Source organism: Jaculus jaculus, chromosome 6 (assembly GCF_020740685.1).
Source record: "Jaculus jaculus isolate mJacJac1 chromosome 6, mJacJac1.mat.Y.cur, whole genome shotgun sequence".
Lineage (NCBI taxonomy): Eukaryota > Metazoa > Chordata > Mammalia > Rodentia > Dipodidae > Jaculus > Jaculus jaculus.
The window spans coordinates 116,973,184-116,995,016 of record NC_059107.1 but is presented as its reverse complement, the minus strand read 5'-3'; the positions used below and the strand labels follow the sequence as shown (position 1 = coordinate 116,995,016).

Below are 21,833 nucleotides of genomic sequence, written 5' to 3'. Positions count from 1 at the left end.
ATGGGAAGAGACCCCTTCTCCAACAAATCAGCAGTCAGTAAGATCACAGCATGTGAAAGTGCAAATTTTATCTATTTTCAAATTTCTTTCAGTTTTCTAGGGTGAAGATTTTGATCAAAATTAGTCTGACTTTGAAAAGAAAACAAAATAAAAAGTGAGATGTCTTGAATATAATGTTGTTGACTTTATAACTACTATAAACCTTACATATTTAGGTTTAGTTTTTGTTTCTTTTCCAATCAAATGAAACAATCCATCCTCCACTTCAATTGAACAAGTTAATATTTAAGGTAAAGACTGCATCTTTGAATATACCAGGTTCAGAGCAGAAATTCAGGGAGTCATGGATGATTAATGCTCACCTTCTACAACCTCTCTAGAGGAGCCCCTGCCCTCATGAATTCTGTGTTTACTATGTGACTTGCTTTAGCAAATGAACTCTAGGAATCTGGAAAACAAGCAAACTTGCATTGCGCTTTTGCCTTACCATTTGTCCTTCTTAGTAATCCTTGGAAACATACATCAGAACATATTTAGTGTATTCCCCTGGAAAACCTGACATATGGAGCAGAGATGAGCAAACCCAAAAGAGGTTTAACCAGATGCCAAGCATATAAGGAACATCATCATAGTTTTCCTGAATGAGCACAACTCATAACTAAGAAGTATCTAGCCAACTGCAGACCACCTCATAATAAAAATGTATTATTATTATGCAAGCAAGTGTATATTGAAGCATTTTGTATGTATCATAGATAACTGATGTCATGTTCTTTGGTTCCTGAGAAGTAGTTAATTATTGTCCATGCTCATTTTCATTTTCAGAAATTCAGTATTGGGCAGTAAATCATACAGCCATTCTAATTAAAAGAAAGAATGGATATCCCAAAGTGCAATCAAAAGCAGTTTGTTATATGTGGAGTTAAATAGGTCTCAGTATAAAATTCATGTTGTCCTCATGAATTAAGAATTAATTAAGTGATAGATGTGGAAATTACACAAGTAGAAATAAAAACATCAGCTGTGTCATAGGCAAATGCTATTTAGAAAATGTTAAGAATTTGGAAGCAATACATTAACCTGACCCTTTACCTCAATTACATACCCACCTCGTCACATAGAGAGTAGAAAGAAGACAGAATCACAAGGGTTATAAACTAAATGAAAATAAATGGAAGAGGGCCTAAGTGGCCTTTCTTTATATTTTGTAATTAACCAAAATTAATCTGATTCTGGATATTTGTTATCCAATTAAAACTAATAAGAATTGCAATGAGAAAAAAACACTTTGCATATATGCTGGCTTATGACAAGCATTCTATTATGTTATATGTTAGTACACCTTGGAAGGACAGAAACACTGGAAATTTATTTTAAATAAATTATAAGAAGCCTAGATTAGCAGCTTATGTAACAGCAGGCTATTAAAGGATGTCCTTTGTGTTGTAACCTCTGGTACATTTACTTGCTTTGATTACTTTCATTCTTATTTATATATGTTAGTAAGTTTGACTCTCAATCCAATCTATATTTGTTCAACTGTAATTATCCTGAACCTCAATCAGCTGGCATAATCCAAAAGCATTCCAAAAACTCTTTGTGGTAGTTTGAATTGGAAATGCACCCCCATAACCCCATGTTCTTGTGATTAGGGTTCATACTCAGTCCCCAGTTGGTGGAACTTTTAGGAGGTGGAGCCTGCTGGTGGAGGTATCCCTGGGGATGTACCTTCAGGTTTATTAATTCATCCCTCCTAGGTGTTTACTAGCTGGCTCACTCTTTCTGCAGCCCACCAGCTGGTGTGACGAGATCGGATGTCCAGCCTTTGCTCTACCATGCTTTTGCTTGCCATGATAAAGTCTGTCAGCTGAAATAAACCCTTTCCTCCCATAAGCTGCTTCTGGTCAGGTGTTTTCTCCCAGCAATGAGAAAGTAACTGTAACACTATTCACACCCAACTGAGTTTATAATCTTACCTGAAGTTTACCTTCCTCCATTATTTCCAATTTAGTGGATGTATTCAATGTCCATGTAAAATTTAACTCAGAACCTAAAAGTCTAAAAGTTAGTTTTCATACTTATTTATCCTGCACCAAACTTTGAAATTATTCTCCTTGGGTGGACTAATCAAAAACATTCAACCTTTCTATATTTTCTCTGTATAGATACTAATCCCATACCAGTTGCCAAAATAATGCAAGTATTTTTCTTATAAATTCAAATAACATTGTGTGTTTCTGCAAGAAACCTATCATTTCTGACCTATGTAATGGCTCCAGTTGAATTGGGACGTACTATTGACCAACAGAATATCACAAGAAGGAAGGTATCTTGAAAACATAAGCATCTTAAGGTCCAGACTTATTTTCAATTAATTAAGAGGTAAACCATCTTACAGGGTATAATGTAATTGAGTGAACCTCCTTAAGCAGTATATTTAAACTTACTAAAATCTTGTAAAGGAGGAAGAGCTACTTCTCAGATTTGATAAACTAAAGAGCCAGGTTGGAAAACCTGAACTTGATGCTAAAGCCTCATTCACCCGATAATCAGTAAACAGCCAGTTTAGTAAAACCACTACATGCAACTAAAGTCTGCCAGTAATCTGAAGGAGCTTTTAAGTGTATTCTGTCTCAGTCAGACCTGCAAAGGAAAACACGACCTGAGGGAAAAGTTAATAACAGCCTCCAGAGATGATGATCAGAAGCTGTACCTGAACCCAGAAGCTACAAGAACATAACTGTATATGAATTTGAGTTTTCAGATCTGTGGTGATTTCTTATGGAACAGTAGCAAGTTAGTACAGTGATTATTTGAACATACATGAAGTAAGCTGAATACTCCTGGCTTTGTTGCATAAACACCCTCAGTTTCAAACATTGACCACATTATAAGTTCTTTATTGCTTAAATTTGGTAGGTTATAGGTCCTATTACATACTAATGTTGACTTTATTAATGAATATAGTAAATTCATCTTTAATATAAAAGAACAGGCAAAAACTATGAAGTTTACATACACTATATCAAAGTTATTCCACTGGGGAATAGGAGATGAAAAGAAAAGAGAGATAGCAGACACAGATACAATGGAATGATTTTAATGATGACAGAAAATAAGTTGGATAAAAAGGCAACCTAGAAAAAAGTGATGAAGATGTGGAAAGCTGCGCAAGCCAAAGGATGGACAGGATGTCTTAGCATGGTTAATGAGTGTTAGAAGCACCAACGTACTATGCTGAAATTACGAAAAACAATACACAGAAATTTGAATAATTGATCTTGAGACTTATGGACGTGATTAAGAATTATTCACAGTAATAAATATGATGACATAAATATGACTGCTGGATGAGAGGATGGAGAGAAGCGTGAAGTTATTTGAAGTGGAGAAGTCAGAAGGACTGGTAACAGTAAGTAGGATGGCAATAATCTTGACCAAGAGTGGCTGACATATTTGGATAGTAAATAATTGCTGATTCTGTTATGTTATTTAATTGGACAAAATGTGCTTTAGATACCTTAGAGTTGTTATTTTGCTTATATCATTTGTTTTGTATATTTTAAAGTTTTTCTTCAACTGAGATTAGTAATTAAGTCATACAACACATTGGCTATATCTTGTAGTCTGGTTTCATGACAAGTATGGCAGAAATAAAGACCCAGAGAGACAGCCTTCGGAGAAGCCCGAGGCTCAGAGTGCTATCAGATGTACTCATGTTCCAGCTGCTGTCACAGTTGTTGATCAGAGGTATTCAGATCTCAGCCACTGTCACAGTTGTTGATGTGTTGTTCTGAAGACAGAAAAGGGGTGAGCTTCCCAGAAGCATTGCCCTAGACCAGGACTTGACTATTCCTGATATTTCAAAATTTCTTAATTATCCATCACTATTTATGTTCTTTACTCTTCCCTCCCCCACACTGTGTTTGGAGACCTGGCTACAATGAAAATCTTACTAGCCACCCCCATCTCAAAGCAATTTAAAATTAAATATTCATACTAAATCACCTGAGGTATTTTCACCTTCATCTCTTGTGGTTCTAATATCCATTCCATCAAAGAGTCGCAGTCAGTGATGTTCAAGTGCCTATTTACTTCTGTTCTTTCTGGCTAGTAATTCCAGTGTCCTCTCTAAGTCATAAGAAGTCTCTATGAGATCTTTTGAGTCCTTCAAACTGGTGTAACCCTTTGCAAATTTTACTGGGCTCAACAACATTTTGTAAATTACGAAAATGTATCCTCTACTCTGTGGTGAACCCAACTCTTGAGAGTACTGAGTTACCACAGAGGAAGTAGCTGTTTTCACTACAACACCAATGTACATGGAAGTCTCAAAACAGTAATGAACAAATTTAATCTCCCTAAAAATCCTTTGTTGATGTGTTAAACAATCACTGCAATTATGCTGTTTGTAATCACACATACTTACATAAACACATGTGTGTTTATGTATATTTATCCACTGACACATGATATCCTTTTTTTTCTTTTGTAGTGCTAATGATAGCACCCTAGGGTCTTGTACATGGTAAGCACGTGTTCTATCCTTAAACTACATCACCAACCTGATGGCTGATATCTAAGGGCAAGAGCTTAAAATTCAACAGTTTTATTATACACTCAGCAAAGACTGACTCCTTTGTTATATATACATAAAATGAAGTTAAAATTTTTATTACACTCTGTACATATTAAATGAGGTGATATGGGCAAAGCATTTACAAGACATTTACCATGTTAAAAACTGGTCATTTGATGTTACCAAGATGGCATGCATTGCTAGGTTATCACTTCTAAGGGAAGTAGAGAAGAAGGAAAAGATCTTTCTTTTAAAAATATGTCCTTCCAGGCTGCATGATACGCAATAACTAAAAGGTAACATAGTTGAAAGTTTGAGTCAGAGTTCACTTGAACAAGTGAGTCATACCTCTAAAATGAGAATGATACTTTCTGCCCAAAATATAATGTGTATGATGAGGCCTCCATGACAGATTGTAAAGAATGAGTTTATATCAGTCTATAGTTCTGATGATTCTAGTGGCTGTGCATACAAGTGTGTTTGGGTATGATCAGCTTTGGCAATATTTGTGTCCTAATGTTATGTTTTGTCCACCAAGTAGGAAGGCATCCCATCATATAATTTGCAAGAAAAATATTTTCTCTGGGTGTGATAGCCCTGGCAGATGAGTGAAATTTCAGTTAGGAAATTAAGAAGTACCTCAACATAAGTCATCATGACACATTCAGAGAATGATGATGGTTTAGGTTGTGTGTGATTGCTTTTTCAGAATACAGAAGGGGTCTTCTGAAAAAAAAAAAATCAAGTACTTTGAGAACTAATTAATGCCAACTCCAAAATCTGACCTTTATTATAAAAGCTTTGGAGAAGCCATGAACAGTTTTAGACAACAACAACAAAATGATGATACATTTTCAACTGCAAAGATATTTCTGCCCACAGTGTGAAGTTGAATGGGAAAAAAGCCACGTTATAAGGCCACTGAACTAAGTTTTTTTTATTAAATTTTTTTTTTGTTTATTTGTACTTATTTGAGTGTGACAGGCATAGAAAGAAAGAGACAGACAGAGAGAGAAAGAATGGGCACGCCAGGGCTTCCAGCCACGGCAAATGAACTCCAGATTCATGAGCCCCCTTGTGCATCTGGCTAACATGGGTCCTGGGGAATTGAGCCTCGAACTGAGGTCCTTAAGCTTCACAGGCAAGTGCTTAACCACTAGGCAATCTTTCCAGCCCTGAACTAAGTTTTTTGTTTGTTGGTTTTTTGAGGACTGAGGAAGGAATGGAAGGTAAATAAAGTCAGTATCCCTGGTGAAGTCAGGACCACCAAGTAGGATATGAAGAAAATACAGAGCTCTGAATGACAGCATCTGTCTCCCAAAAGCCTGGGGAACTTTTCACATATGACATCGGGCTGCCTTGTGACTGTCCTACCCAATAGAATTGGAAGAAATAAATAATGTTATCCAAGTTATGATCCTACTCTTGAAGATATCAATAACTTTCACTGAGCAGTTCATGGAATTTGACCCCAACATAAACCAGCACTGATGGAAGAAGTGTGACTGCCTTGAGGCCACTTTCTCTGAGGATGTAGAATGTGGTCATGTGGCAAATACACATTGATGGATTGAAGCCAGTCATTCAAGCCATCATGAAAGTGGTTTTAGAAATTTCAGAGCCAACAAGTGCTGAGTAGAGACTTATGGCAGGCTCTCAGTTTAGTACCCTAAATCTCTCAATATTCGTGCTGCCTCATGCAATAAAGGCAAGTCTCCAAGTCTAAATTCTGCACTTGTTGCACAGTTGTGAGTATGACACAGTTATTAAGGGGCTCATTTTATGGTGGTATGCTCTATAGCAGCAGAAAAGGAACTCATGCATGACCATGTCTAGTTTTTGCCTATCGCTTTTTCTACTGTAAACTCATGACTGGACTGCGAGCATTTTTCCATCTGCTCCATTAAATACCAGCATCTCTTAGGATAACAGTTGAAACATTATAGCACATAACTAAATTACAGAAAGATTAAAAAAAATATAAACAGTAAAAAAAGAGTTTTTTAAGGAGCAAAATATCACAATAATCTATGTTTGTCCTGGTATACTGGATCAACAGTAGTCCCTAATAGAGAAAGAGAAATCAGGAGACAGAACTAGTTTGAATTATGAAGTAGTTGGTTTGTTGGTTTTGTCTTTTGCCCTTCTAGAGATTGCTCATAGGGCTTTATTCATGCTAGACAAGTACTCTGGCAAAGAGCACTATTCCTAGCCTGACTGGTTTGTTATATCTGCAACCTCAGCTCTTAGAGCATAAACAGCAAATGACAAGGAGTAAGCTTGATACAAAATTTTTGATATTAGCAAGCTGTATGTTTGATGCTAAAAGAAGTATAATTTCAATCGAGGAAAAAAATATACTACATTCCTGTTATTATGAGAGGAAAACAAGGGAAGAAACTGAAATTTACTGAGGATTTTATATTTCAAGAAGTAGTGAGTGGGTCATTTACAAATGAAATGAAAGCAAATTCAATGAGATAAGACAAACTTCATCATATGTTAGGGGTTTAGGAGTGAATGAAAATGTAAAAATTAGAGGCACTGACTATATTGTTTCAAGAAGATTAAAGAAAAGAGAAAAAGAATAATAGTTCCACAAGATGATGATTGTGCCCTCCTTTTGATAGAGAATGTAGCAGTGCATGAAGAGAAGATAAAAGATGGAAACTGAAGAACTAAACGAGATGATGACATCCCGATAGCAGAAGACTAAAGCCATGCGTGTAGGTGACAGCACGGTGAGTGAAACATCATTATCACTGTTAGAAAAACACCAGATAATCGCCTAGTGCAACATCCTAAGACATGTTCGAAACATAAATTACAAAAAATGATATGTTACAAGCAATTTACTAATTTTTAAAATGTATGTACATTTAGATTTTAAAAACACTGTTAATTAAATTGAAAAGTCTAAGTAAATTCCATTGTAAGGGCAATAAACAAGTATTAAAATTGCCCAAGTATAGAAAGCAAGCTAGGTTCTTAGAGTATCAATATTACCATCATAAGTTCCATCTATTTCTGGAAATGCTGGTATTATCCTGTTTTTATTCTAAAACATAAGTATGCATTTTACTTATATGTCACTAGAGTAATAGTGCTTCTCATACCTAACTCCCTAAAAAGGTATTTTGAAAATGTGAATGCAGAAAATAGTATTTAAGATAAGCTTTATAAAACATGTTTTATTTTTTATTTATTTATTTAGTTAGTTAAGAGTGAGGGAAAGAGGCAGGTAGAGGGAGGAGAGAGAGTGGGCATGCCAGGGCACCCAGCCACTGTAAACAAACTCCAGACACATATGCCAACCCGTGCATCTGGCTTTTGTGGGTCTTGGGGAATTGAGCCTGGGCCCTTTGACTTTGCAGGCAAGTTCCTTAGATGGTAGGCCATCTCTTCATCCCAAACATGTTTTATTTTATTTTTTAATTTAAAAAGTAAAAGAGAAATTTCCAGTGTAACTTAAGAGTGAAACATATGGTTTTAATTTACAAACAAAATTATTTAATATTAAATTGTTATTGTTAATACTGTTTATAAAATGAGGAATGGAAAAAAGAGAGACCTATATTAAATAAGGCTTTAAAAATTTTTGCCACTACTTTTGGATATAATACCTGGCTACTCACACAGGTCACCTAAGAAAACGAAGATATTTGAGCCAGATCTACTTTAAATTATCAGTGATTATGGTTTCACTTATTCTGTTTCTCTGAACCACATTGGATCCTAGTTTTCCATAGCCAAATAAGTTCAGTGCTCTGTAAGGGTATATATGTTAATATGAGAGGTGGGCTGAGAGAAATCTTCTCCTCAGAATCAAAGAACACCACACTCCATCAGCCAGTGATTGATTATGACAGGTAATCAGAAAGAAATCTCAGAAATTTCATCCAAAGGTAAAAGGTGTGAAAGCAGCAATGCACAAATGGCAGAGAAATGACTCTTTCAGTGTGTTCAAATACTAAGAAATCCTGACAGTACTGAGCAGTCAAGGCCTTTGAAACTCATTTTTAAGAGTAAAGGTCAACATCTGTAGGCATTAGAGCACAGTAACCGTATGTGGGCATGATACTGCGAGTACACTCTCTCTGTATGAACAAATCACTGTGAACGGAGGATGTGCTGCTCAAGTATTATCCATGAAATACAACAACTTAACAAGACATCAGAGAAATAAACTAATTATATTTTCAGTTACTAATTTGAATTTGATTATAAAACTTTATAAAATTTTCACTATTATATAGTTTTGTTTTTACTTTGATTATAATCATGTTTTGCTAAAACCTTTACATAGAAAGGGGAAAAATAGGAGTTGAAAATAAGCCAAATGATTGTTAAGCAAATTGTATATAAAAATCTTTGATTATTTTGTTAAGTGAATAAAATTAAATGTGTCTTTAGCATCTTGAATATTCAAGTTTATTACCATTACTTGCTTTGTTATAGAATAAAAGGCAAAAGAAAATGCATTCTATTATTGTGTGTTTTATTAGTAGGTCAAAACATTTCACAATCTATTTTGAAGGAAATACTACAGGACCTGTGAACTACAGTAATCACATCAAGGGATAAATTCATTTCTTTTCTTAATGGAAGTATTGGCTAACCTGTCAGATTTTCTTTTGAGCATGAAGCACATACAAAAACTCTGATTTTCAGATTGCTTTTTTGCAGACACTGAACCTCATTTTTTTAAAAAAAAAACCTTTCTCACAATTATAAAAAGTATTTCAAAACTCCTGTTTCTTGTTATGTATTTTATTGTTTAGAAATAGATACAAATTATACAATAAAACCCAAATCACAGAAACACCAATACTGTGTGCTGTGAGAGTCCATGGATTCCATTACATGAGGCACTTACTGTCATAAAAATCATAAAATATAATTATTGTTGGTGGGACTTGGGAAGGCTTAGGGAAGCTAAAGAGTTAAATGGTGTATTGTTTAGGTAGTATAGAGTTTTATTTGACAAGATGAATAGAGTTCTGGAGATGATATGGGGATAATATCAGAATATTAATGCATTTAGTTGCTTTGAATAGAAGTACATTTAATGATTTAGGATGGCAAATTTTATGTCACATTTCACTATAATTTTAGAGTTTGAGGGGGTTATGTAACCAAGCTTGTGGACTTGTCCCCCAGCTGCTATAGTTCTTGGGCAACACTACTCATAGGTGTGTTCTTGTCCAGGGAAATTTCCCTGGCCCCACAAGAGTTGTTTAATTGCTCACCTAGGAAGCTATCTGTCCAACCCATCCTAGGCAACCATAGCTATAGACTAATTTTCATGAGGACCTCTGAAAAAGGAACCTTAGCTCTTTGGCCCCAAAGCAATGACATTTTTGTGGTTCATATGTGCTACAGATGGCCCCAGGGAGCTTACTAACCAGGTCTACTTGTCAAAACAAAATCACTTTTTTTTTGGCTTTGCTTCTTGCCACGGTTTATACTTCTTCCCTTAGTCCTTCATACTGGAAATTCTCTTAAATAACTGCATGATCCATGTGTGTCTTGTTTCTAGGGAAATAAACCTTAAGCAATAGCTGGAGCAGCAGCATGAATTCTCATTAAAATCTCTAGAAATAAAGGATGACCAAATGAAAGAACATACCAGAATCTCTGCTGTTAATTTATAGCATATTCATGTTCTTAAGATTAAAAATAGACAACATGCTCAATACTTAAGGAATGTCCTTAATTATAGGTATTATAAAGAATAATAGAATATTATTGAGAGTATTACAGATCTAGCCAAACAGATTACAGCCATTCATAAAACCTTGCCTATTATATAAGACAAATCCAGATGGATGGCATAAATATTATATGTAGATTGATGTTACATATGAATTTTATTATGAAAAGTTTGGCTGAAAAGTTAAAAGAAACCAAAAAATGGCTTATGGATATATGGGAACATGAGAGCATATTCCACAGTGGTGGATTGGGGATTGCTGAAAGATGATTGCATAGCTACTTCCAGTAACCTTTGTGAGGAAGTATTAAACAAAGTACACCATGGCTATCAGAGCAAATGAAATGGCACAAAGGGAATAAATATGTGGTTACAGCATTTTGGTAACAATCCAGCAAAGAAATTGATGGAAAAGTAGCTTCTTGTATATGTCAGATCTAGTGCCTGAAAATATTAGAGACACCAATCAGAAGACCAGCACCTGTCAGACTGTGATGATGAGTTGGTGCATGAAGAAAACAGTTATTGCTAATATTGGAGACTTAGAATTGTTAACTCCATAGTCTGGAACCACTAACATAAAAAGACTTGAGAATTAAACACACCACCATCAGTATGTATACTGTTAATAATGTCAAGAATATGAAAAGTAGAATTTTTTTCAATTATTTTATTAATAACTTCCATGATTATCAAATATATACCATGGTAATACCCTTCCTCCCCCCAGTTTCCCCTTTGAATCTCCATTCTCTATAATATCTCCACCCCCTCTCAATCAGTCTCTCTTATTTTGATGTCATGATCTTTTCCTCCTATTTGGTCTTGTGTAGGTAGTGTCAGGCACTGTGAGGTCATGGATATCCAGGCCATTTTGTATCTTGGGGGAGCAAGTTGTAAGGAGCCCTACCCTTCCTTTGGCTCTTACACTCTTTTCACCACCTCTTCCGCAATAGTCTCTGAGCCTTGGAAGTTGTGATAGAGATATTGCAATACTGAGCACTCTTGTCACTCCTTTCTGGTGCCATGATGTCTTCTGAGTCATCCCAAGTTCACTTCCATCTGAAAAGAGAAGATTCCCTACAAAAAGTGAGAGTAGCATTAATTCAAGGGTATGAACATTAAGAGAAGTGCTTACTGGACAGTTTGATAAGCATAGTGTATACATTTAGCTAGATAGCAGCAGACGTTATACCCCTAAGGCTCATGACTACCCTTGTTTTAAGTTTTCAGTATCAGGGATGTATTCCTTCCCATGGAGTGGGCCTCCAGTCCAATTAGAGGGCAATTTGTTTCCACTGTGACAGACGTGCCACTATTGCACCCGTTGGCTCATTTGGCCTGGCTGGCCAAATATAAGGTTTGCAGTTCCACTGTTCAGTATCTTCACTGGTGTTTTCTCTTTCTCCCATTGAACTGCCTGAGAATGGCTTCTTCCAGTTTTCTGTCAGCTGATCTACATGGAGGAGGTTCTCAGCTCAGGTCCAGCAGGATTTCTCAGTGACCTTGTAGCCCAAGTATTTGGAGTCTTCAGTAATAGGGCTTTACCATCTATTCTTGGTGGGAAACCAAAGACCTTGGCAATAGCTTGTAATGTTTTGAGGGCATCAGGGACCTCCCTGGCCAACAACTTATTCGAAGTTATCCCATCCCTGGCACTGAAATTTTCTATCAACAATCTATGGCTCCTGAGTGTTCCATTGTACAAAAAGATGTAGGTTTCCATATGATTTGTTTATATCCTCTTAGATTTTGATTAGCCCTCCCTCCACCTCTCCTTTACTCAATCCCTTCCCCTGACCTTTCTTGGGCCTTGAAAAGTAGAATTTTAAACAATGCATTTTACAGGATGATACATATTATTTTGTAATGTGAAAAAATACATTAAAATTTGTATGAAAATTTTAGATAATCTACTCAGAGAACACACATGGAGAAAATGTATGGAAATTTAATTACCATCTTTAAAGAGACAGAATATTTTTGTATATCTCTGTCATGTTTAAACATATAATGATATCTTAATATATCTGGGGTTAAAAAGTTGTGAAAAGAAATATTAATGTGAAGTACAATGTGGTAGTTTGAATATGTTAGTGTAAATGTATGGCCCCATAGACTAAGATGTTTTATCAAAATTGAATTTGCAACTTCAGCACCTAGCAGGCAGAATCCTGAGAGAGATGGCATGTTACTGGGGTGGATCCTATAGTCCATCCCTAACTGTATTTGGGGGTAGATCTGAATTCCATTTCAAAGGTGTAGTGATAATAGTTTAAGTTCTGGTGCTGTTGTTTTGTTGATGTTAGAGGTTTGTTTGCTGCAGTTATTTTTCTTTCTATTTGTATGTATGGAAGTAAGCAGCTTCTTCCACCATTGATGGAACTTTTCCTGGATCTGTAAATTGAAATAAATCCCTTCCTCTCATCAACTATATCATCCCAGCAACATGGAGCTGACTATAATATACAATATAAAATTTTCTTATAAAATCCAAACAAATCACTCCATAGTTCATTTCTTTTGCTACATAAGTGTTTCAAAAGCGATATTAGGGCTGGAGAGATGGCTTAGTGGTTAAGGTGCTTACCTGCAAAACCTGAGGACCCAGGTTTGATTCCATGGTACAAGGTGGTGCATGCATCTAGAAGTTCGTCTATAGTGGCTAGAGGCCCTGCCATGCTCATTCTTACTCTCTCCCTCTCTCTCATCTGCTTCTTTATCTCTCTCTCAAATAAATAAAATATGGTACAAGATTTGGTCTAAATTAACTGAAGATGATATGTTATATATTTCATACAAGATAACGCATGACATCAATTCTTACATTGGTCTTGATTGTAGTATAGGATTTTATGTTTGAAAGTTGATGAATTACATAACCATTTGTGTTTTCAGTATTAACATATGGTATTTCCTCTTGGTTTCTCTTTGCCAGAAATGTCATGGACATAAATTATTAAAGTATCAAGCATATGTATGATAGGGTTCATTTTTATAGCGACTAACACATTTGGGATGTTTAGCTGAATATATGACTATTAATGATAAACAAATAATATTACAATATATCCCTTGGAGAAATAATTTGATTCTATTAAATCAATCTCTCCATAGCTCATCTGTTGAAACTTACATTAAAAATGAATGCCAAAGGGACAAAGATAAAGGACAATCTTAAAAGCTTCTATATTTATGGCTTCTAAACAGGGCATCCTGTGGAACAGACATGGTATAGAACATGGAACAGAAGAGGTTATTTCTAGTTATTGTTCTAAGATCTAATGTGTTCTCACTAAAAGTCATGTGTCACTACAGCTTCTGGTCAAATTTTAATGAAAGAAGGAGGAAATGAAATGAATGATACATTGTAACTAAATACCTGTGTTCTAAGATACCATAAGAATATAAACACCAGGAAGGCAGAAGTATTCAGGTATCTCACTAAGATCTAAATTCTAAAATCAGGTTTTTTTTTTTATAAATTTCAGCATGTAATAACTTGTAACACTAATATATACATTTCCAATATGTATATATTATCATTAAGATATAGTTTATACACATTAACATTAAGGAATATTCACATACATTGACATATACATTTTTAACCAATACATATTATATTTAATATTTAATTTAAAATGATACTTATAATTGTTATAGTAAAATGAATTTATTATTTGTTAATTTATGGGCTCAAAATAGAGTACACTAAAAGATGGCAATTTAGAGTCTCTTCCCTCCTCCTTCGTTCTTATTTAATGTGGATCATAGAATTCTTATCCATTAGAATTCATATCCATAAAACTCATTCTCTTATCTTTTTTTCCTGAAGATCCTCATCTGACAGGTGTCCTGCCCTACATCTATTGAGAAAGGACATGCAGAGAAACAGAAAGGATATAAACAGGTCATAGAGTTTTCCTGTTTGTTACCATTGCACCAGACTCCTTTTCCATACAATCATGTTTCATGTTTATACCCCAATATCCACTTTTTTTCTGAGGCAAGCCCAATAGACTGGCCTTTTTTTTATGAGAGAGAGAGAGAGAGAATTGGCCCAGGAGGGCCTCTAGTGACTGCAACCAAACTCCAGAGACATATGGCCTCTTTGGCTCATGAGCGACATTGCATGCTTGTATCACTTTGTGAGTCAGCCAACAGTGCCTAGAGAGTCGAACATGAGTCCTTAGGCTTTGCAGGCAAGTGCCTTAACCACTAAGCCATCTCTACAGCTCCCAATATCCATTCTATTACCAGACAAAACATAAAAATACACTGATTTCTCTTGGTCTTTGGGTCTTAGTTTCTTATCCACATCATGTAAAAACTGGCGAAATAGCTTAACCTAAAAAAATGTTCTACGTCACTAGTCATCAGGGAAATGCAGATTAAAACTACATTGAGATTCCATCTCACTCCTGTCAGATTGGCCACCATCATGAAAACAAATGATCATAAATGTTGGCGGGGATGTGGAAAAAAAGGAACCCTTCTGCACTGCTGGTGGGAATGCAATCTGGTCCAGCCATTGTGGAAAACAGTGTGGAGGTTCCTAAAGCAGCTAGAGATTGATCTACCATATGACCCAGCTATAGCACTCCTAGGCATATATCCAAAGGACTCATCTCATTTCCTTAGAAGTACATGCTCAACCATGTTTATTGCTGCTCAATTTATAATAGCTGGGAAATGGAACCAGCCTAGATGTCCCTCAACAGATGAGTGGATAATGAAGATGTGGTACATTTATACAATGGAGTTCTACTCAGCGGTAAAGAAAAATGAAGTTATGAAATTTGCAGAAAAATGGATGGACCTGGAAAGTATTATACTAAGTCAGGTAACCCAGGCCCAGAAAGCCAAGCGCCACATGTTCTCCCTCATATGGGGATCCTAGCTACAGATGACTGGGCTTCTGTGTGAGAATGAAAATACTTAGTAGCAGAGGCCAGTAAGTTGAAAAGGAGACATAAAGGGTGGAGAAAGGAAGGGAGGAGGATACTTAATAGGTTGATATTGTATATATGTAATTACAATGATTGTAACGGGGAGGTAATATGATGGAGAATGGAATTTCAAATGGGAAAGTGTGGGGGTGGGGAGGGAGGGAATTACCATGGGATATATTTTATAATCATGGAAAATGTTAATAAAAATTAAAAAAAAAAAAAAAAAAAAAATCACATATATAATTTTAAATTATTAAAAAAAAAAAAAAAAAAAAAAAAAATAAAAGGGAATAAGGTAATATACTGATTCAACAAATCAAATCTTTATATGGTTGAATGAAGGATATTTTGTCTTTAGGAATGTGAACTGGGAGAAATAAAAGTGAAAATGTAGAATGTAAATAAAATTACCTGTTGTACAATAAAAAAAAAAAAAAAAAAAAAAAAAAAAAAAAAAAAAAAAAAAAAAAAAAAAAAAAAAAAAAAAAAACTGGCGAAATAAATTCACTATATTTCCTTTAATTAGTCTATTCTTTGTCACAGGATTGTCATCCATGAGCCTATGATGGATGAGGAAAAGAGACTATTTTTTCTCTTTCTCATATAACATAAATCAATCACATGGATTATTTTAGGCAAATTCATAAAGATAGAAAGTAGATGGTAGGAACTCTGAGGAGAATGAATGATAAATGAGTTTTGGTTTCCCAACATTGAGAATCTGATTAATGTTACTGAATTAATTATACATATATGCTGGTTAAAACCAATGTTTCAATTTTTATTTTACTGTCAAATTCTGTCATGCAAGTATTTCCTCTTAATTTAAATATTCCCTCTTGGAAGGAACAGAATCATAAGACTTAAGAAGCAAACAAACTTAAAAGGTTCATGAAGTACACATGGTTACAAGATTCACAAGTGCCAGGTATTTTTCTTTTCAGTATATTTCATTTATTTCTTCACTGATTTTTATTTTTTCTCTCATTCTATTACTTTGAATTTTTTTTAAATTTCTCTAATTTTTACAGGCATAAGTTTAGGTTATCTGTATGGCTCTTTCTGCTCTGGACATGGGGCTATTGACTTTCCCTCTTCCAACCTCTCAGTACAGATATGCTTCACTCTACTTCCATCTTTTATAAGTCTATAAGAAATGTATTCTGCTTCAATAAAGCTTATATAAAGCAGAACACATGGTATATCAATGAATAATTATTTTGATAATTTTATGCTTTAGTTTTAGTTTTATATTTCAATATATTTCATATTTTAGGATTTGAATCATTTTCATAAAATATATTATCTATTAGAGCGTTCAGGTTTTTCAGTACATTTAGTGTGATCCTAAATTCTATACTATCTGTGCCATATGATGTTGCTTGTTACTTGTTAGCATCTCATTCATATTTTTAAGTTTTCATTCATTTACTAATTAGAGAGAAAAAAAAGTGAGAGAGAGAGGAAGATAAAAAGAGAATGGACATGTCAGGGCCACCAGCAACTGCAAATGAACTCCAGATGCATGTGCCACCTTATGCATCTGGTTTATGTGGGTACTGGAGAGATGAACAAAATTCCTTAGGTTTCACAGGCAAATGCCTTCACCACTAAGCCATCTCCCCAGCCCTCTTCTGTTTACTTCGAGGAACTCACTACTTATCTAGGTATGGATGGATCTGTTGGTGGTTAAGTGTCCGCAGTTTGTCATCTGGGATTGTCTTTATCTCCCCCTTCAATACTGAAGAGTACCTGTGCTCTGAACACCTGTATTGGCTATCAGCTTTTTCTTTTTCTTCAACATTGAAAATACTCTCTGACTTTTCCACTGGCTTGTAGAGTTTATCCTGGGAAATTTCCATCAGTCAAATCAGAACACTCTTACAATTATTTGTTTATTTTTTGTTGATTTGATAATCCTCTCTTTATCATTTACATTTCATATAAATTACATGTAGACATGGGTTGGTTTAAACCTGAATAATTTCTTTGACCTTTCTGTACATAAAATTCTGTACCATTTTGTAATTTTGAAAATTTTTCATTATTTCTTTAATATTTCTAACCCTCTGACATTCTCAGCTCCATCCTGAAAAACCAATAATCTGAGCTATAGTAATGCTGCCCTGAAATTCTTATGAGCTTTTTATATTTCTTTTCATTCTATTTTCTCCTTGGTGTGTTTTCAAATAGTCTGTTTTTAAAGCTCTCCAATTCTTCTGTTTGATCTTTCAGCTATTGATGTCTGTTATAAAATCACATTTTTTAATTCTTTTCTCATGTACTTTTTTAGCTAAAGGATTCTGGTTTCTCCTTTTTTTTTTAGTTTCTTTAATGTATCTAATATTTTTGATACAGTATTAAATCTTTTTTTTTTTCTGTTATGCTGTAGGTTGTTTTGTTTTCTTCCAGTAGTATTTGCAAATATCTTCCCAATAGTTTTCATATTTCATTTACTAAGTGATTGGTTACTGGTGCCTTATTTTGGCAACTTGTTAAAACTGATGTTGTATAAAATGTCTACATAATGAAGGATCAGTTATTAATACCAGTGTTTATAATCTGGATTTGTGGCTGTTCTAGATATTTTAATTGGTCTACTTATGTTCTGAGCTTGGTTCACTTTAACTATTTTAGTGCCCCATTTGGTCCAGGTTTACTATAAATCTAAAGCTTATGTTTTGACTGTTTTATTAATAGAAGGCTTCATGCCCAAGGGTTTCTCCAGGCTATGGTTGTGTTATCCAACAAACCTCTGCTTGGGTCCAAATATACCCAGCTATTTCATCCAGACAAATAGCCCTACAATAAGGCACCATGGAATTATGCCCAACTCTGGACTTACTGTGGATAAAATGGTCCCAAAGAGTCCATGGAGCAACTTGTTACCTACTTCCTTCTTCCCATGAAGCAGAAGATTACTTTCTTCATGCATTTCCAGAGGTTGGCAGAAGGATAAAGCCTGTAGTTCCTTGGCTGCTGTTGCTTTTATGCCTGGTATACACAGCACATCAACAGTAATGCGACGTAAGAGCAGGACTAAAGTGAATGAGCTATATGACCCCTAACACTGCCATACATGGAACATGTGCTAAGGCTATTGTAACCAGACACATGAATGTATTTAGAAAAGAAATATTACCAACTAAGACAATTTGATATTGGTCAGGTCTATAAGCTGTTGTTTTCCACACAGGTTTGGGAACAGGGAGCACTGAGATCTATCCATTCTTAGTTTGCAGATGTGCAGTACTGAATTCCAGAGAAGTTTTCTTTCTTTAGCTATATTAACCCTAACAGTTAGTCTTGGCTGTGTCTGTGAACACAAAACCAGTGACAGTGTTGCAAATATTTTTACTATCAGTGCCTGACTCACAGCAAGAAAATATGAGATACAGGGATGGTAAATGGTAAGAAAAGCAGAAGACTTTAAGGAGAAAGCACAGAGTATGGACAAGCATGCTGACTTGGGTTTGCTATGTGAGGACAGACTCTGGATTGCCTACAGTTTTCACCAAGACTCTCTAATTTGACAGACTCTGGTGGCTCCCTAACTGAGCTTTGGCACCATACTGAATCTGTCCTCAGCCTTTCTTTAAAAATCCACTTTATTTTCATCTTCACTTATTTATTTTTGTATGGATGAATGTAAGCCTGCATGTATCTGTGGATGTTTTTCAGATCAAGTCTCACTATACTACCCACATTGGCCTAGTGATCCTCCTGGCTCAGGCTCTCTGGTGCTGATTAGGGGGCTGTGACACCATATCCAGACATACTTCTTGCACATGCTCCTTTGTAATATCTAACTTGAATATAAAATTTGGGAGTAACTAATGGCTTCATAGTAGATTGTAGGTTCATCTGCTTGCTTGCATTTCTTCCTCCCATCATTAAGTATGCTACATTGCTGTTGCAGTTACTTCACCTTGCTGGATAAACACCCACTCAGAAGCAGCTTGTGGAAGGAAAGGGTTTACTTCAGGCTTAGAGAATCCAGGGGAAATACCATCAGTGGCAGAATAAGCGGGCTCACTTCCACAGATCAATAGTAGAGCAAAACCAACAATTAACAGCACGAATAGCTAGGGCTTCAACTGTTCTTTACATACTTTAGGACTGGACTACAAGAACTTCCCCCACTGACTTACTCTTCCCCAGCAGGGCTCTGCCCACTGTAGACTCAGGTAGCAAGCTCAATCTTAATTTTAAAAAATGGCTGAATCTATGGGGTCGTACCTTTAAACCACCACAAGTGCCATCCATATGCAAACCCAAAATGCTGTTTTGTGAAATCTTAACATGATAGCATTACAACTCGCTGCTTTTTCTTTTTGTTTGTTTGTGGGGTTTTTTGTTTGTTGTTTTTTGTTAAATTGATAATCTTGTCTGTTTTGATCTAAAATCACCATGGAAACAAATCTCTGGGCATCTCTGTAAGAGAGTTTCTAGACTAGGTTAATTAAGGTGAGATGATCCATCCAAACCGAGGTTTGTATAGTTGAATGGTCTGGGATTTTAGAATAAAAAGGAGAAAGCTTGCTGAGTCCCAGCCATCATCTCTGTCTGCTTTCTTCTGCAGTCTCCATACTTATTTCTGTAGTGGTTTTACTGGTTTGCATTCCCACCTGAAGGGAGTAAGGGTTTCTTTTTCCCCATAGCCTCACCAACATTTCTTGTTTGAGTTTTTGATGTATGCTGTTCTGACTGGAGTGAGATGAAATCTCAGAGTTGTTGTTATTTGGATTTCTCTGATGGCTAAAAATGTTGCGCATCTCCTTAAAAGTATAACGACCATTTGCATTTCTTCATCTGAGAATTCTTATTCAATTCTCTAGCCCATGTTTTATTGGGTTGTTTGATACTTTATTGTTTAGACTTTTTAGTTCTTTATAGATTCTAGATACTAGACCTTTGTTGGAGATATAACTGGTGAAGATTTTCTTCTATTCTCTGGGATGTCTATTGGACTCTGTTGATGGTTTGCTTGTCAGTACAGTCAATTTGTTTTTAAATTTTTATTAACATTTTCCATGATTATAAAATATATCCCATGGTAATTCCCTTCCTCCCCACCCCCACACTTTCCCATTTGAAATTCCATTCTCCATCATATTACCTCCCCATTACAATCATTGTAATTACATATATACAATATCAACCTATTAAGTATCCTCCCCCCTTCCTTTCTCTACCCTTTAAGTACAGTCAATTTTTACTTTCACTCAGTCTCAGTAGTTGAGTATTGATCTAATTTCTGGGGCTACTGGTATCTTATTATTATAATATAATATACTGGTATATTATTAACTAAACCTTTCCTTATGCCTATATTATGGTGTGTTCTCCCTATATTTTCTCCTAGATATTTTAGTTTCAGGTACTTAATCCATTTGTAGTTGACTTTTACATAGGGTTATAGAAGTATATTTAATTTCATTTTTCTAAATGTGGCTAACTAATTTCTCCAGCACCATTTGTGGAAGAAACTGTCTTTTTTCCATTTTGTATTTTTTTGGCCCCTTTGTCAAAGTTGAGTAACTGTAGTCTCTTGGATTTAGAGATAGGTCTTCTAATCCATCCCATTGATTTATGTGTCTGTTTTGTGCCAGTTCCATGATTTTTTAAAATATCATTTTATTTATTTGACAGAGAAAGAGGGAGAGAGAGGGAGAGAGAGAGAGAGAGAGAGAGAGAGAGAGAGAGAGAGAGAGAGAGAGAGAATATGTGCATGCCAGGGCTTCTAACCACTGCAAATGATGCTTGAGCCCTCTTGTGCATCTGGCTAATGTGGGTCCTGGGGAATCGAACCTAGGTCCTTTGGCTTTTCAGGCAAAAGCCTTAACTGCTAAGCCATCCTTTCAGCCCCAGTTCCATGCTTTTTTTCATTACTAAGGTTTTGTAACACATCTTGAAATCAGGTATGGTGATACCTCCAGACATATTTCTTTTGCTGGGGATAATATTTTTGGTGATCTGAGAACTTCTGTTCTTCCACATAAATTTTGAGGCTATTGTTTTTCTATCTCTGTGAAGAATGTTGCTGGAATTTTCATTGGAATTGCATTAAATTTGTATACTGCCTTTGGCAGGATGGCAATTTTCACAATGGTAATTTTTCTAATCCATGAGCATGGGAGGGTTTTCCATCTTCTTTTTTCCTCCCTAATTTCTTTCCTCAGTTTTTATGTTATCATTGAATAGGTCTGTCACTTCTTTGGTTAGTGATATTCCAAGATATTTAATTTTTGTTGCTATTAGAAACAGGATAGTATACTTATCTCTATTTATCTCTCTCTCCATGTGTTTATCTTTTGAGTGTAGAGAGGCTATTAATTTTTGCATACTAATTATGTATCCTGTGATTTTACTGAAATAATTTATAACCTTCATAATTTTTTCAATGGAGTCTTTGGGTTACCTATGTATAAAATCATGCCATCTGAAAATAGGGCTAGTTTTAGTTCTTCCTTGACAATTTGTACCCCTTTTACTTGTTTGTCTTGTCTTACTCCTTGAGTTAAAATTTCAAGAAACTTACTGAAAAGTAATGGTAAGAGTGGGCATCCCTATTTTGTTCCAGACC

General features: G+C 35.4%; 1 pseudogene; it reads right to left on the bottom strand.

Annotated features, from left to right (window-relative positions):
- LOC101597155 overlaps positions 1 to 19,906 on the bottom strand; it is a 62,842-nt pseudogene extending 42,936 nt beyond the window's left edge.
- Positions 19,907 to 21,833: the final 1,927 nt, after the last annotated feature.